At 33.8% G+C, this 14,994-nt stretch overlaps 2 pseudogenes; both read left to right on the forward strand.

Annotated features, from left to right (window-relative positions):
* The window catches only part of LOC140052468 (uncharacterized), a 62,807-nt pseudogene extending 61,703 nt beyond the window's left edge, over window positions 1–1,104 (forward strand).
* A 1,114-nt stretch (window positions 1,105–2,218) lies between these two features.
* Window positions 2,219–4,492, forward strand: LOC140052469 (uncharacterized; annotated as a pseudogene).
* The last annotated feature ends 10,502 nt before the right edge of the window (window positions 4,493–14,994 follow it).

A 14,994-nucleotide genomic window follows, 5' to 3' on the forward strand; every position in this document is an offset into this window, starting at 1 on the left:
AAAAACATATGAGAATACACACAGGAGAGAAACCATATGAATGTGAACATTGTGGGAAGAAATTCAACCACATTGGGAATTTGAAAATTCATTTGAGAATACACACAGGAGAGAAACCATATGAATTTGAACATTGTGGGAAGAAATTCAACCGGAATGACGATCTGAAAAAACATATGAGAATACACACAGGAGAGAAACTATATGAATGTGAACATTGTGGGAACAAATTCAACCATATTTGGAATTTGAAAATTCCTTTGAGAATACACACAGGAGAGAAACCATATGAATGTGAACATTGTGGGAAGAAATTAAACCGGAATGACGATCTGAAAAGACATATGAGAATACACACAGGAGAGAAACCATATGAATGTGAACATTGTGGGAAGAAATTCAACCGGAATGAATATCTGAAAAAACATATGAGAATACACACAGGAGAGAAACTATATGAATGTGAACATTGTGGGAAGAAATTCAACCAGATTGGGAATTTGAAAAAACATATGAGAATACACACAGGAGAGAAACCATATGAATGTGAACATTGTGAGAAGAAATTCAACCATATTGGGAATTTGAAAATTCATTTGAGAATACACACAGGAGAGAAACCATATGAATGTGAACATTGTGGGAAGAAATTCAACCGGAATGACGATCTGGAAAGACATATGAGAATACACACAGGAGAGAAACCATATGAGTGTGAACATTGTGGGAAGAAATTCAACCGGAATGAATATCTGAAAAAACATATGAGAATACACACAGGAGAGAAACCATATGAATGTGAACATTGTGGGAAGAAATTCAACCTGATTGGGAATTTGAAAATTCATTTGAGAATACACACAGGAGAGAAACCATATGAATGTGAACATTGTGGGAAGAAATTCAACCAGATTGGGAATTTGAAAATTCATTTGAGAAAACACACAGGAGAGATACCATATGAATGTGAACATTGTTGGAAGAAATTCAACCGGAATGACAATTTTAAAAAACATTTGAGAATACACACAGAAGAGACACCATATGAATGTGACCATTGTGAGAAGAAATTTAAACATATAGGGAATTTGAGAAGACATATGAGAATACACACAGGAGAAAAACCATATGAATGTGAACATTGTGGAAAGAAATTTAACCAGATTGAGAGTTTGAAAACTCATTTAAGAATACACACAGGAGAGACACCATATGAATGTGAACATTGTGGAAAGAAATTTAAAGATAAAAGTAATTTGAGGAAACATTTGAGAATACACACAGGAGAGACACCATTTGAATGTGAACATTGTGGAAAGAAATTTAACCAGATTGGGAGTTTGAGAAGATATCTGAGAATACACACAGGAGAGACACTATATGAATGTTAACATTGTGGAAAGAAATTCAACCAGATTAGGAGTTTGAAAATTCATTTGCGAATACACACAGGAGAGACACCATATGAATGTGAACATTGTGGGACGAAATTCAACCAGAATGACGATTTGAAAAAACATTTGAGAATGCACACAGAAGAGACACCATATGAATGTGAACATTGTGGGATGCAATTCAACCAGAATGACGATCTGAAAAAAACATTTGAGAATACACACAGGAGAGACACCTGAATGTGAACATTGTGGGAAGAAATTCAACCAGATCGGGAATTTGAAAATTCATTTGAGAATACACACAGGAGAGACACCATATGAATGTGAACATTGTGGGAAGAAATTCAACCGTATTGCGAGTTTGAAAAGACATATGAGAATACACACAGGAGAGAAACCATATGAATGTGAACATTCTGGAAAGAAATTTAACCAGATTGAGAGTTTGAAAACTCATTTAAGAATACACACAGGAGAGACACCATATGAATGTGAACATTGTGGAAAGAAATTTAAAGATAAAAGTAATTTGAGGAAACATTTGAGAATACACACAGGAGAGACACCATTTGAATGTGAACATTGTGGAAAGAAATTTAACCAGATTGGGAGTTTGAGAAGATATCTGAGAATACACACAGGAGAGACACCATATGAATGTTAACATTGTGGAAAGAAATTCAACCAGATTAGGAGTTTGAAAATTCATTTGCGAATACACACAGGAGAGACACCATATGAATGTGAACATTGTGGGACGAAATTCAACCAGATTGACGATTTGAAAAAACATTTGAGAATGCACACAGAAGAGACACCATATGAATGTGGACATTGTGGGATGAAATTCAACCAGAATGACGATCTGAAAAAAACATTTGAGAATACACACAGGAGAGACACCATATGAATGTGAACATTGTGGAAAGAAATTTAAAGATAAAAGTAATTTGAGGAAACATTACACAGAGGAGAGACACCATATGAATGTGAACATTGTGGGAAGAAATTTAACCAGATTGAGAGCACAGGAGAGACACCATATGAATGTGAACATTGTGGAAAGAAGTTTAATCAGATTGAGAGTTTGAAAACTCATTTCAGAATACACACAGGAGAGACACCATTTGAATGTGAACATTGTGGAAATAAATTTAACCAGATTGAGAGTTTGAAAACTTATTTAAGAATACACACAGGAGAGACACCATATGAATGTGAACATTGTGGGCAGAAATTTAACCAGATTGAGAGCACAGGAGAGACACCATATGAATGTGAACATTGTGGGAAGAAATTTAACCAGATTGGGCATTTGAAAATTCATTTGAGAATACACACAGGAGAGAAACCATATGAATGTGAACATTGTGGGAAAAAATTCAACCAGATTGGGCATTTGAAAATTCATTTGAGAATACACACAGGAGAGAAACCATATGAATGTGAACATTGTGGGAAGAAATTCAACCGGAATGACGATCTGAAAATACATACGAGAATACACACAGGAGAGAAACCATATGAATGTGAACATTGTGGGAAGAAATTCAACCACATTGGGAATTTGAAAATTCATTTGAGAATACACACAGGAGAGAAACCATATGAATGTTAACATTGTGGGAAGAAATTAAACCAGATTGGGCATTTGAAAATTCATTTGAGAATGCACACAGGAGAGAAACCATATGAATGTGAACATTGTGGGAAGAAATTCAACCGGAATGACGATCTGAAAAAACATACGAGAATACACACAGGAGAGAAACCATATGAATGTGAACATTGTGGGAAGAAATTCAACCACATTGGGAATTTGAAAATTCATTTGAGAATACACACAGGAGAGAAATCATATGAATGTGAACATTGTGGGAAGAAATTCAACCAGATTGGGCATTTGAAAATTCATTTGAGAATACACACAGGAGAGAAACCATATGAATGTGAACATTGTGGGAAGAAATTCAACCGGAATGACGATCTGAAAAAACATACGAGAATACACACAGGAGAGAAACCATATGAATGTGAACATTGTGGGAAGAAATTCAACCAGATTGGGCATTTGAAAATTCATTTGAGAATACACACAGGAGAGAAACCATATGAATGTGAACATTGTGGGAAGAAATTCAACCAGATTGGGAATTTGAAAATTCATTTGAGAAAACACACAGGAGAGATACCATATGAATGTGAACATTGTTGGAAGAAATTCAACCGGAATGACAATTTTAAAAAACATTTGAGAATACACACAGAAGAGACACCATATGAATGTGAACATTGTGAGAAGAAATTTAAACATATAGGGAATTTGAGAAGACATATGAGAATACACACAGGAGATACACCATATGAATGTGAACATTGTGGGAAGAAATTCAACCGGAATTGGCATTTGAAAAGACATATGAAAATACACACAGGAAAGACACCATATGAATGTGAACATTGTGGGAAGAAATTTAACCGGAATTGGCATTTGAAAAGACATATGAAAATACACACAGGAAAGACACCATATGAATGTGAACATTGTGGGAAGAAATTCAACCGGAATTTGCATTTGAAAAGACATATGAGAATACACACAGGAGAGACACCATATGAATGTGAACATTGTGGGAAGAAATTCAACCAGATCGGGAATTTGAAAATTCATTTGAGAATACACACAGGAGAGACACCATATGAATGTGAACATTGTGGGAAGAAATTCAGCCGTATTGGGAGTTTGAAAAGACATATGAGAATACACACAGGAGAGAAACCATATGAATGTGAACATTGTAGAAAGAAATTTAACCAGATTGAGAGTTTGAAAACTCATTTAAGAATACACACAGGAGAGACACCATATGAATGTGAACATTGTGGAAAGAAATTTAAAGATAAAAGTAATTTGAGGAAACATTTGAAAATACACACAGGAGAAACACCATTTGAATGTGAACATTGTGGAAAGAAATTTAACCAGATTGGGAGTTTGAGAAGATATCTGAGAATACACACAGGAGAGACACCATATGAATGTTAACATTGTGGAAAGAAATTCAACCAGATTAGGAGTTTGAAAATTCATTTGCGAATACACACAGGAGAGACACCATATGAATGTGAACATTGTGGGACGAAATTCAACCAGAATGACGATTTGAAAAAACATTTGAGAATGCACACAGAAGAGACACCATATGAATGTGAACATTGTGGGATGAAATTCAACCAGATTGGGTATTTGAAAATTCATTTGAGAATACACACAGGAGAGAAACCATATGAATGTGAACATTGTGGGAAGAAATTCAACCGGAATGACGATCTGAAAAAACATACGAGAATACACACAGGAGAGAAACCATATGAATGTGAACATTGTGGGAAGAAATTCAACCGGAATGACGTTCTGAAAAAACATATGAGAATACACACAGGAGAGAAACCATATGAATGTGAACATTGTGGGACGAAATTCAACCGGAATGACGATCTGAAAAAACATACGAGAATACACACAGGAGAGAAACCATATGAATGTGAACATTGTGGGAAGAAATTCAACCGGAATGACGATCTGAAAAAAACATTTTAGGATACACACAGGAGAGACACCATATGAATGTGAACATTGTGGAACGAAATTTAAAGATAAAAGTAATTTGAGGAAACATTACACACAGGAGAGACACCATATGAATGTGAACATTGTGGGAAGAAATTTAACCAGATTGAGAGCACAGGAGAGACACCATATGAATGTGAACATTGTGGAAAGAAATTTAATCAGATTGAGAGTTTGAAAACTCATTTAAGAATACACACAGGAGAGACACCATTTGAATGTGAACATTGTGGAAATAAATTTAACCAGATTGAGAGTTTGAAAACTCATTTAAGAATACACACAGGAGAGACACCATATGAATGTGAACATTGTGGGAAGAAATTTAACCAGATTGAGAGTTTGAAAACTCATTTAAGAATACACACAGGAGAGAAACCATATGAATGTGAACATTGTGGAAATAAATTTAACCAGAATTGAAATTTGAAAAGACATATGAGAATACACACAAGAGAGACACCATATGAATGTGACCATTGTGGAAAGAAATTTAACCAGATTGAGAGTTTGAGAAGACATTTGAGAATACAGACAGGAGAGACACCATGTGAATGTGAACATTGTGGGATGAAATTCAACCAGAATGACGATATGAAAAAAACATTTGAAAATACACACAGGAGAGACACTTGTATGAATGTGAACATTGTGAAAAGAAATTAAAAGACATTGATAATCTGAAAAAAACATTTGAGAATGCACACAGAAGAGACATCATATGAATGTGAACATTGTGGGAAGAAATTCAACCAGAATGACGATTTCAAAAAAGATTTGAAAAAACATCTGAGAGTACACACAGAAGAGACACCATATGAATGTAAACATTGTGAGAAGAAATTCAACCAGAATGACAATCTTAAAAAAGATTTGAAAATACGGTACACACAGGAGAGACACTTGTATGAATGTGAACATTGTGAAAAGAAATTAAAAGACATTGATAATCTGAAAAAACATTTGAGAATGCACACAGAAGAGACATCATATGAATGTGAACATTGTGGGAAGAAATTCAACCAGAATGACGATTTCAAAAAAGATTTGAAAAAACATCTGAGAGTACACACAGAAAAGACACCATATGAATGTAAAAATTGTGAGAAGAAATTCAACCAGAATGACAATCTTAAAAAAGATTTGAAAATACACACAGGAGAGACACCATATGAATGTAATCATTGTGAGAAGAAATTCAACCAGAATGACAATCTTAAAAAAGATTTGAAAATACACACAGGAGAGACACCATATGATTGTGAACATTGTTGAAAGAAATTCAACCAGAATGACTATCTGAAAAAAAGATTTAAAAATACACACAGGAGAGAGAGACCATAATATATGAATGTGAACATTGTGGAAAGAAATTCAAGCAGAAATGACATTTGAAAATACACACAGGAGAGACACCATATGAATGTGAACATTGTAAAAAGAAATTCAACCAGCTTGGGAATTTGAGAAGACATTTGAGAATACACACAGGAGAGACACCATATGAATGTGAACATTGTAAAAAGAAATTCAACTTGATTGGGAATTTGGGAAGACATTTGAGAATACACACAGGAGAGACACCATGTGAATGTGAACATTGTAAAAAGAAATTCAACTTGATTGGGAATTTGAGAAGACATTTGAGAATACACACAGGAGAGACACCATATGAATGTGAACATTGTAAAAAGAAATTCAACTTGATTGGGAATTTGGGAAGACATTTGAGAATACACACAGGAGAGACACCATGTGAATGTGAACATTGTAAAAAGAAATTCAACTTGATTGGGAATTTGAGAAGACATTTGAGAATACACACAGGAGAGACACCATATGAATATGAACATTGTAAAAAGAAAATCAACCAGATTGGGAATTTGAGAAGACATTTTAGAATACACACAGGAGAGACACCATATGAATGTGAACATTGTGGGAAGAAATTCAAACAGAATGGGCACTTAAAAGCTCAAATGAGAGTGCACACAGGAAAAAAATCAAAAAATCATAATGGCAGGAGAAGACATTTGAGAGTGCACACAGGAGAGACATCTTAAACATTGTGGGAAGGAATTGTTCATTGATAATTAAGTTTTGTGATCTTTTTTCTCTTTAATTGTTTTATATTTTCAATATCATTGAGTATAGGCCTAACTAATATATCTTATCAGCCCTGTCTACACTATCAAACTTTATGAGACTAAAATGTGTAGACATAGCTTTAGAGAACTTTTTTGTGATTGTTTTTTTTTCTTTTGATGTTTTATTTTCTGTTTAAAAATAAGTTTTTTGAGCTGTGATCGTTGCATATTTTATATATGTTTGTTGAATTCAACATAAAGATATTGTACGATGTGTTTATGAATAAATATACAGTACCTTGAATTATTATATTGTGGGTTTTTCTCGATATACCTTCATCCTTTAAATCTTTTATAAAAAAAAAGCACCATTATTATAAAGAAGGTCCATCTGTTTTTATTTTGTGAATATTCTGTGAGACTTGACTAAAAAAACCATGTTTTGTGGCATATGATGTCATCGTATGTACAGTAAGCTAATGTGAGCCTTTTCTCCATGATTACTTTAGTATGCGAACTCAACCAATCCAATTCTTGAAATTTAAGAAATTATTGTAAAAAATATAGTAACACTTTATAAAAACTTTTTTGAAATTATTTATTACAATAATGCATATGTATTTAAACAAATAGAGAGACTAGGCATCAGAATCTTTGCACATTTCTATTTCTGACATGGTAACGTAAATATTCTTAAAATTGAGGGCGCCAAACATAAAAAATTTAGGAGATCGAAAGGAAGCGGGAAGTCCCAAAGAAAAATAAAATTATGGTGTGCTCCCTTCTAGCACGATATGGCTCTCTCACAGCCATGGGGGTACCACGACATCAAATGCTTTGATGTTAACGCCTTATGATGTGTGGGGGGGGGGGGGGACGTTTAAATTTGTGAACCCTAAACACAGAAGCTCGCATAGCTTTAACTCTATTCCACTGACCGACAGGATCAATTCGATCCCATGCACTCGTGTTATCAACATGACGCTCTGCCACCCTCTAGTTTATCGCAAGGCTAAAACTAGATTCGTTTTTTGTCAAAATTACGTCATGAAAATGCAAATTTATGACGTAATGATTAGTATGAAGCGCGTATAATACTATACTATTGTCACCCTTCATTACTCGTGCACATTGTTGCATAACGGATAGTGCTCTATTAACTATCGTTTGAATTCTCTCAATTCTAATAGCTGGGGTTCAACGATTCTCTACGGATTTAAAAAAAAAAGTAAATATAAATTGTTTTTCTCTGATTTTGAAGGAGAGATATTTAGAGAGTCAAGTTAATTTAGGATATATATATTTCCATATTTCTAACTGCAGGCTGGAATACATTAGACATAGAGAAAGTATTCAAATTGTCATTAGGGTAGCCACGCCTCCAGTATGGCATGGTCCCTCCTTCTGGTTATCTGAGGGCGAACGTCACTTCAGTGTTGGCAGCTGGCGATAATTTTAATACACTGTTTTGTACATCGACTATAAACAAATGATTATGAAACGGTAGACAATTCCGTTTAGATATTTATTAGCTGTAATTTTGGTCGAAATGAAAGAGAAACTTTCAAGAAACAACCAAGAAAACCTCACCTTTCACTGTGTTTAGTGTTTTCATTGCTTACGTTTCATCAGGGAGGTATAAAATGTTATACCTCCCTGGTTTCATCATCGATTGTTTCAGTCTGTTCATGGCCGTGAGTAGGCCTACCGTAATGTGAAACAAGCCGTAATTATTTGTTTTTAATGAGAGCAATGACGACTAAATCCCGATCAAATAATTTATTTATAAAAATCGGCGGACCAGCCCGAAACGTTGCAGTGACTGCTGCAGGTCAGGGGATGTTAGACATCATTAATGTACAGCTCTCATTTTTCTAAAAAGAGACACCCCGGCAGACGGACCAAAAAATCTAAAACATTTGCGGCAAAATGACGTCAAAAGGCAGCCTATCAAGTGTCTTGTGTGTACTGTCAGAGCCGCTGCTATTAAAGTTCCACGTCATTCATTTTGCTGTCCTTTTCCTGAATGTATTCTTAAAGATGTATTGTCTCCCAAAAACATGATTAATTAAATCAGACTTTGAATACGTTATTTTGTAGTTTTAATAAAGTTAATCACTTCCGTAGAAAAAAAAACGAAAAAAAAAATGTTTTCACTTATAAAAATGACAAAATAAATGGTTAAATTCAACCAAAAATCCATTGGCTGGCAGCCAAATTAACATTTTTTAAGGTAAATACATTTTTTTCGATCTGATTTTTTGGTAAATGTGGATAACTATTTTGTTACATTAAAATGGAATATTCAACAAAAAATGTCAATAATTCTTTTTTTGAGGGGGACAATACATATTTAATATGTGAAAAATGTTTCCAGATTATAATATTTTGGCAAAATTGCCACGACCGGTTCTAAAAAAGTGTTATCAAGTCAACTTTATTCCAGTTTCCGTACCGAACACTAGTGCTGCACACAAACAGTTTATTCCAAAAATAAAACTTTATTTTCAAATACATATATATAGATATATACAACGATATATTTAGTGTAGACAACACAATAAAACATTCTTAATATCAGGTAAAAAATAATACTGTTTCTTAATTGCTGTCCTAATGCAAATAAACACATAATAATAATTACATACACCCTGTATATTAGTACTTAAAATATCGATAGGCTTTTTCAGTTGTTGAGGCATACTGTACATTCTGGAAACTTAATTATAAAAATATTTTTTTAAACACTTTTATTATAAATTTGTTCAATACACGCCCTTATATTGGAAGTTATGCTTGGTTGAATTAATTTGAAAAATCATTTTAAAGATAGGCCACGTACAAAATTATAACATTACATAAACTCATTACAAAAATACATTTATAGAAAATATTCAAAATAGCCTATAAGGAAGATTAGGAGCTTTTTTCCGTTAGGGTCCTTTCATGTGACTTATCAGGATTTAATCCAAATACTCAAAAAAACTGTTTTTGTCTTTGTGAAATCGTTTAGTCTTAAAGAGATGGATATATTGTTTACTGTAATATTTCTGAATACGCAAACATGAATAGTAGCATCAAATACTTGGGTAACATATGGTAAGAAATGATTGTTTTAAGAAAAAAAAAAAAAGGGGGGGGGGGAGGTATAAAGCACACATGCAGTGTGGGTTTTTTGTTCGAATTTAATCTAAAAACCAAATAGTAATAAATAATGTAATTAAAACTACATCACTTGTGTAGTGGCGTGGACGAATGTAAAAATAGGAAAGTTTGCACTTTGTTCGTTACACAAACTTATACATTTTGCGCATCCACCACGAGTAAAAAACGGAATTGCACTGGGAAGGGTTTTAATACTACATCTAAATTAATTAATTATCTGCCATCTTTGATCCAATCTAAATTTTCCACTCTTAGCTGTTCGTTTTACAAATAGTACATATTTTTGCTATCACACGCGCCAATACCATAGGGGTATCATAAGGGAAGCTCAGTTTAACTACATTTGGGCGATCTACCTATAGTAAATCAAAGTAGACCTATGGATGACATTTTTCCGAAAGAAATTGATATAGGCTACCACGGTACTCGCATCTGGTGTAATATGCCTATTGCGACATTCAGACGGCTTTTTACTATATTGGATAAATGGAACGTGTTTTATTTATTATTATTATGATTAAACTAAAGCCTATACCAAAAAACTAAAAGCCATCCTGCTATAAAGCACTGATCATTTCTTCGTCGTCTAAGTTTGTAAAGGGGTTCTCAAGTGGTGTACATGGGTTCTCAATCAACGCAGAATTGCGACACAACGCGACATCATCACTAGATTGGATTGTCTTAAAGGGTAATTCCGGGCATTTTTTTTAAGGGGGGATTATTTTACGATGCGCGTTGTTCTTTACCGCTGACGAATAATAAATTGGGGTTATTTAAAGTTTATATTTTATAAATTTTATCCCTGAAGTTACTTTAATGTTAATGCTTTTGTGAACGTCTTTCATCGTAGCCTTCGCATTTTATATTTTTACATCAACCCAACCCCTTCCCCCCGCAAAACCCACGAATTTCCGATGTAACTAGCTAGTCGCAATAAATATTTGTTATTATTAATGCCGCGAAGTATCCGGTGTAATGCACTCGAGGTATCTTCTTCTCTCGAGTCGATAGGCCTTAGGGTTAATTTTTAAAACAGCAAAGTCGACAACGAAACTCCGCTGAATACATGATATTTAGCAAGTGCCTGGGGAAATTAGGATCAATTCTGCAGTGTTTTGTTTTCTATTATTTTAGTTAATTTATAGAGAAAGACACTTTATCTCACAAAAGCCGACTTTTCAACAGTCGCGTAAACTTAAAACGGTCAAAGAAAACTCATTTCCGTGGCCAGCAGGGTGTGTCAAACTTGTAGAATAGGCTTAGAATATTATGCTTAATGATGCGTTTTAATATTTGACTTGTACTGAATATTCGTCGTCTAATAGAAAATAATTCGATTCTCAAACAAAATCCGTACGTGAACACGGACCACCACGACACTTAATTTTAGCGGTGGTGGTCTCTAGTCGACACTCTAACATTTTGGCAAGTAGAATTTAAAATACACTGAATCTTTGGTGCGAACAAAATAAAGAAACGGCCTCTATATTCTTGTCATCTAACTTGTCTTCATCAGTGATAGTGGTTACCTTGATTCTGCTTACCTATGTTGACGTTACTTGAATATTCATCAAGTACAACATTGGTCCTATTGTAATATAATATAATAATAATTATAACATAACAATTTATATAGCGCACTTATCCACTAAAAGTGCTCAAGACGCTATTACAATTGAAGTGAATATGCCCAGAAAATGTAGCACGAGAAAACCGACGTCACAGTAGAACCCCACGAGGACTAAAATCTAGGCCAAAGCGATGTTTCATTGACCGTGAGAGTACGTCAGAGTGATATTATGCACTTTATATGCATTCATTATTGCCAGCGATCTAATTACTACTAAACAATAGCTAGGTACGCACTTGTCTGGCGGTATCCCTTTGTACGAATCGTTCAACGTTGGGTCGAGACGCGTGATATCAAGTTTCATCCAGGGACCAAAATGTGTAATGTGTTATTTTCCAGGCGAAGTTTACCGACGGTTACGTCGTGTACTGCGTCGACGTACGCTACACTACAGCAAAAACGAATTATGTTAATTGTTCGTTCATTTACCAGGGCATACTAGGGACAGATGTAATGTTGAAGCGCATAATGTATCATCATCTGGTTCACCTGGTGCATACATTAATAAAGTTTGGGAATCGGTTTTTAACTTTGAAAACCCAAAAAATAGTAATGCTAACGATAACCACTACGGGAAAAGAGCTACGGTACAATCTGATACAGAAACACATGATGAAGTGTTTAGTATTGATGGAAGTAGTGAATCATCAGATGATGAAAATGCGCAGAAAGAAACAAGTGTGATCACTATAGAACAACACACAAACCAAAATGAGCAGGAAGATGATGACAGAGAGGAGCAGAGAGAAGAGCAGGAAGTGGACGAAAGAGAGGAGGAGGAAGTTGAAGAAGGAGAGGAACAAGAAGTACCGGGAAGAAAGTACCAGAAAGCTGAAGAAAGAGAGGAGCAGGAAGTTGGGGAAAGAGAGGAGCATGAACAGAAGAAGGTAACTGACTACTTTGAAAAAAGTATGCAAAAAAGTAAAAGTGTTAGCACAAACAAGAAAGCAGCGAGAGATCTGAAGGAACAGTCCGGAAATGAAGGCAGGACAGAAGAAAAAACAAAGAGTATTGAAAAAAGAAGTTTAAGAAAGAGAAACAAAAACAAGTAATTTAATCTTAATAATATGTATTCTAAATATTGTAATTTCCCTAGGAAGCTCTTTACTCTAATCTTATGAATTTACATTGTATAACACTAAACGTTAGAGGAGCTAGAAATATAAATAAGCAACATAAGCTATTCCAATGGGTAAAAGATCAAAAAGCGGATATATGTCTGCTTCAGGAAACCCATCTAACAAATGAGATTATTAATAAATCAAACTTTGTTTGGGAAGGTGAAGCGATCCATAGTATAGGTAATTCACATAGTAGAGGAGTGTCGATACTATTACGAAAAGGTCTTGAATGCAAAATTGTTAAAAAGTTAACTGATATTGATGGAAGATATATATTTCTTAATTTAATGATAAATGAAAAGGAATTGGACATTATAAATATTTATGCTCCTAATGAAAGCAAAAATAGAAGTGCATTCTTTAGGACCATACACAAATGTTACAATGACTTTGATGGAGGGAAGGGTAATTCTATCATTCTAGGTGGAGATCTGAATTGCATCATGAATAGTGACATTGACCAAAAAGGTAGCGCAAATAGGTCTGATAAATCTGTTTTTACGATTAAAAACCTAATGAAAAATTTAAATTTAAATGATATTTGGAGATCCAAAAACATGAATAAGCGACAATTTACGTGGCGTAAGAGATTTAACAACATTTTCCGTAGGCTGGATTACTGGTTAATATCAGAAGATCTCTTTTCAAATGGAGATGTTTTAGCCTGTGACATTCGTCCAGCCATTCTCACAGATCACCAGGCGGTATCAATTAAAATAGATTTGCATGAAAAAATACGCGGTCCTGGTTTATGGATGTTCAACAATAGCTTTCTGAAAGATGAAACATTTACAAAATTAGTAATTAAAATAATTGATGTTTCAATACTAAAAAATAATAGAGAACCTGTAAGTGCAAGTTTGTTATGGGAGCTTGTAAAAACAAAAATAAAAGAATTTTCAATTGCATACGGAAAACAAAAAAATTAAAACCAGAATAAAAAGAAAGAAAAATTACAAAAACAAATAAAAAACTTAAATGAAACAATTATGAATACTCAAAATTGTGATATAACCATTGAAAATAAAATTGAAAACAAAAAAATAGAGCTTGAAAACATTTATAATGTAGAAGCAAAAGGCGCGCAAATTAGGTCCAGAGTAAAATGGATAGAGGAAGGCGAGCGGAATACAAAATACTTTCTTGGGTTAGAAAGATCCAAAAGTAAAAAGAAACACATAAAAAGTTTAATTACTAAAGATGGGAGCTTAGCAACGAGCCCAATTGATATTTTAAAGGAACAAATACAACATTTCGAAGGTTTATACGCAAAAAATGTTATAAACCCTGGAAAAATTAATAAATATCTTTGTAATTCTATTATAAACAAGCTTTCAGAAATAGAAAAAGAAAATTGTGAAGGTTACGTCACTATTGATGAATGTAAAAAGGCCATTTCAATGATGGAAAAAAATAAAACACCTGGATCGGATGGTCTAAGTGTTGAATTTTATGTGTTCTTTTGGATAATATTAAACATTTAATTTGCGATGCGTTAAATGAAAGTTATAATTCTCAAGAATTATCCTTTTCGCAAAAACGAGGTGTAATCACCCTTTTGTTCAAGGATGGAGAAAGAGAAAATTTGAATAATTGGCGTCCCATTACCCTCTTAAACACCGATTACAAAATTCTTGCACATGTATTAAGTAACAGACTTAAAATGGTTATTAAATCAATAGTAAGTTCAGACCAAAAAGGTTATATAAAAGGCCGTTTCGCTGGTGAAAACATTCGGTTAATAGAAGACCTGCTTTATTATACAGTTTTTTCATTTTCATTTCTTTATTCGAATTCATAAAATAACACAACATAAAAAAAATACAAAGAATGAATTCAGGGTAACACAAAAAAGTAACCAAAGGTCAAACTTATTTCCATTGTGGCCCTTAAGGATAAAAACACCATAAGAATAAACATTTACAATAAACAATAACACATGTAGTAACAATATAAATATAAA

The sequence above is a fragment of the Antedon mediterranea genome, chromosome 6, assembly GCF_964355755.1.
Source record: "Antedon mediterranea chromosome 6, ecAntMedi1.1, whole genome shotgun sequence".
Classification (NCBI taxonomy): domain Eukaryota; kingdom Metazoa; phylum Echinodermata; class Crinoidea; order Comatulida; family Antedonidae; genus Antedon; species Antedon mediterranea.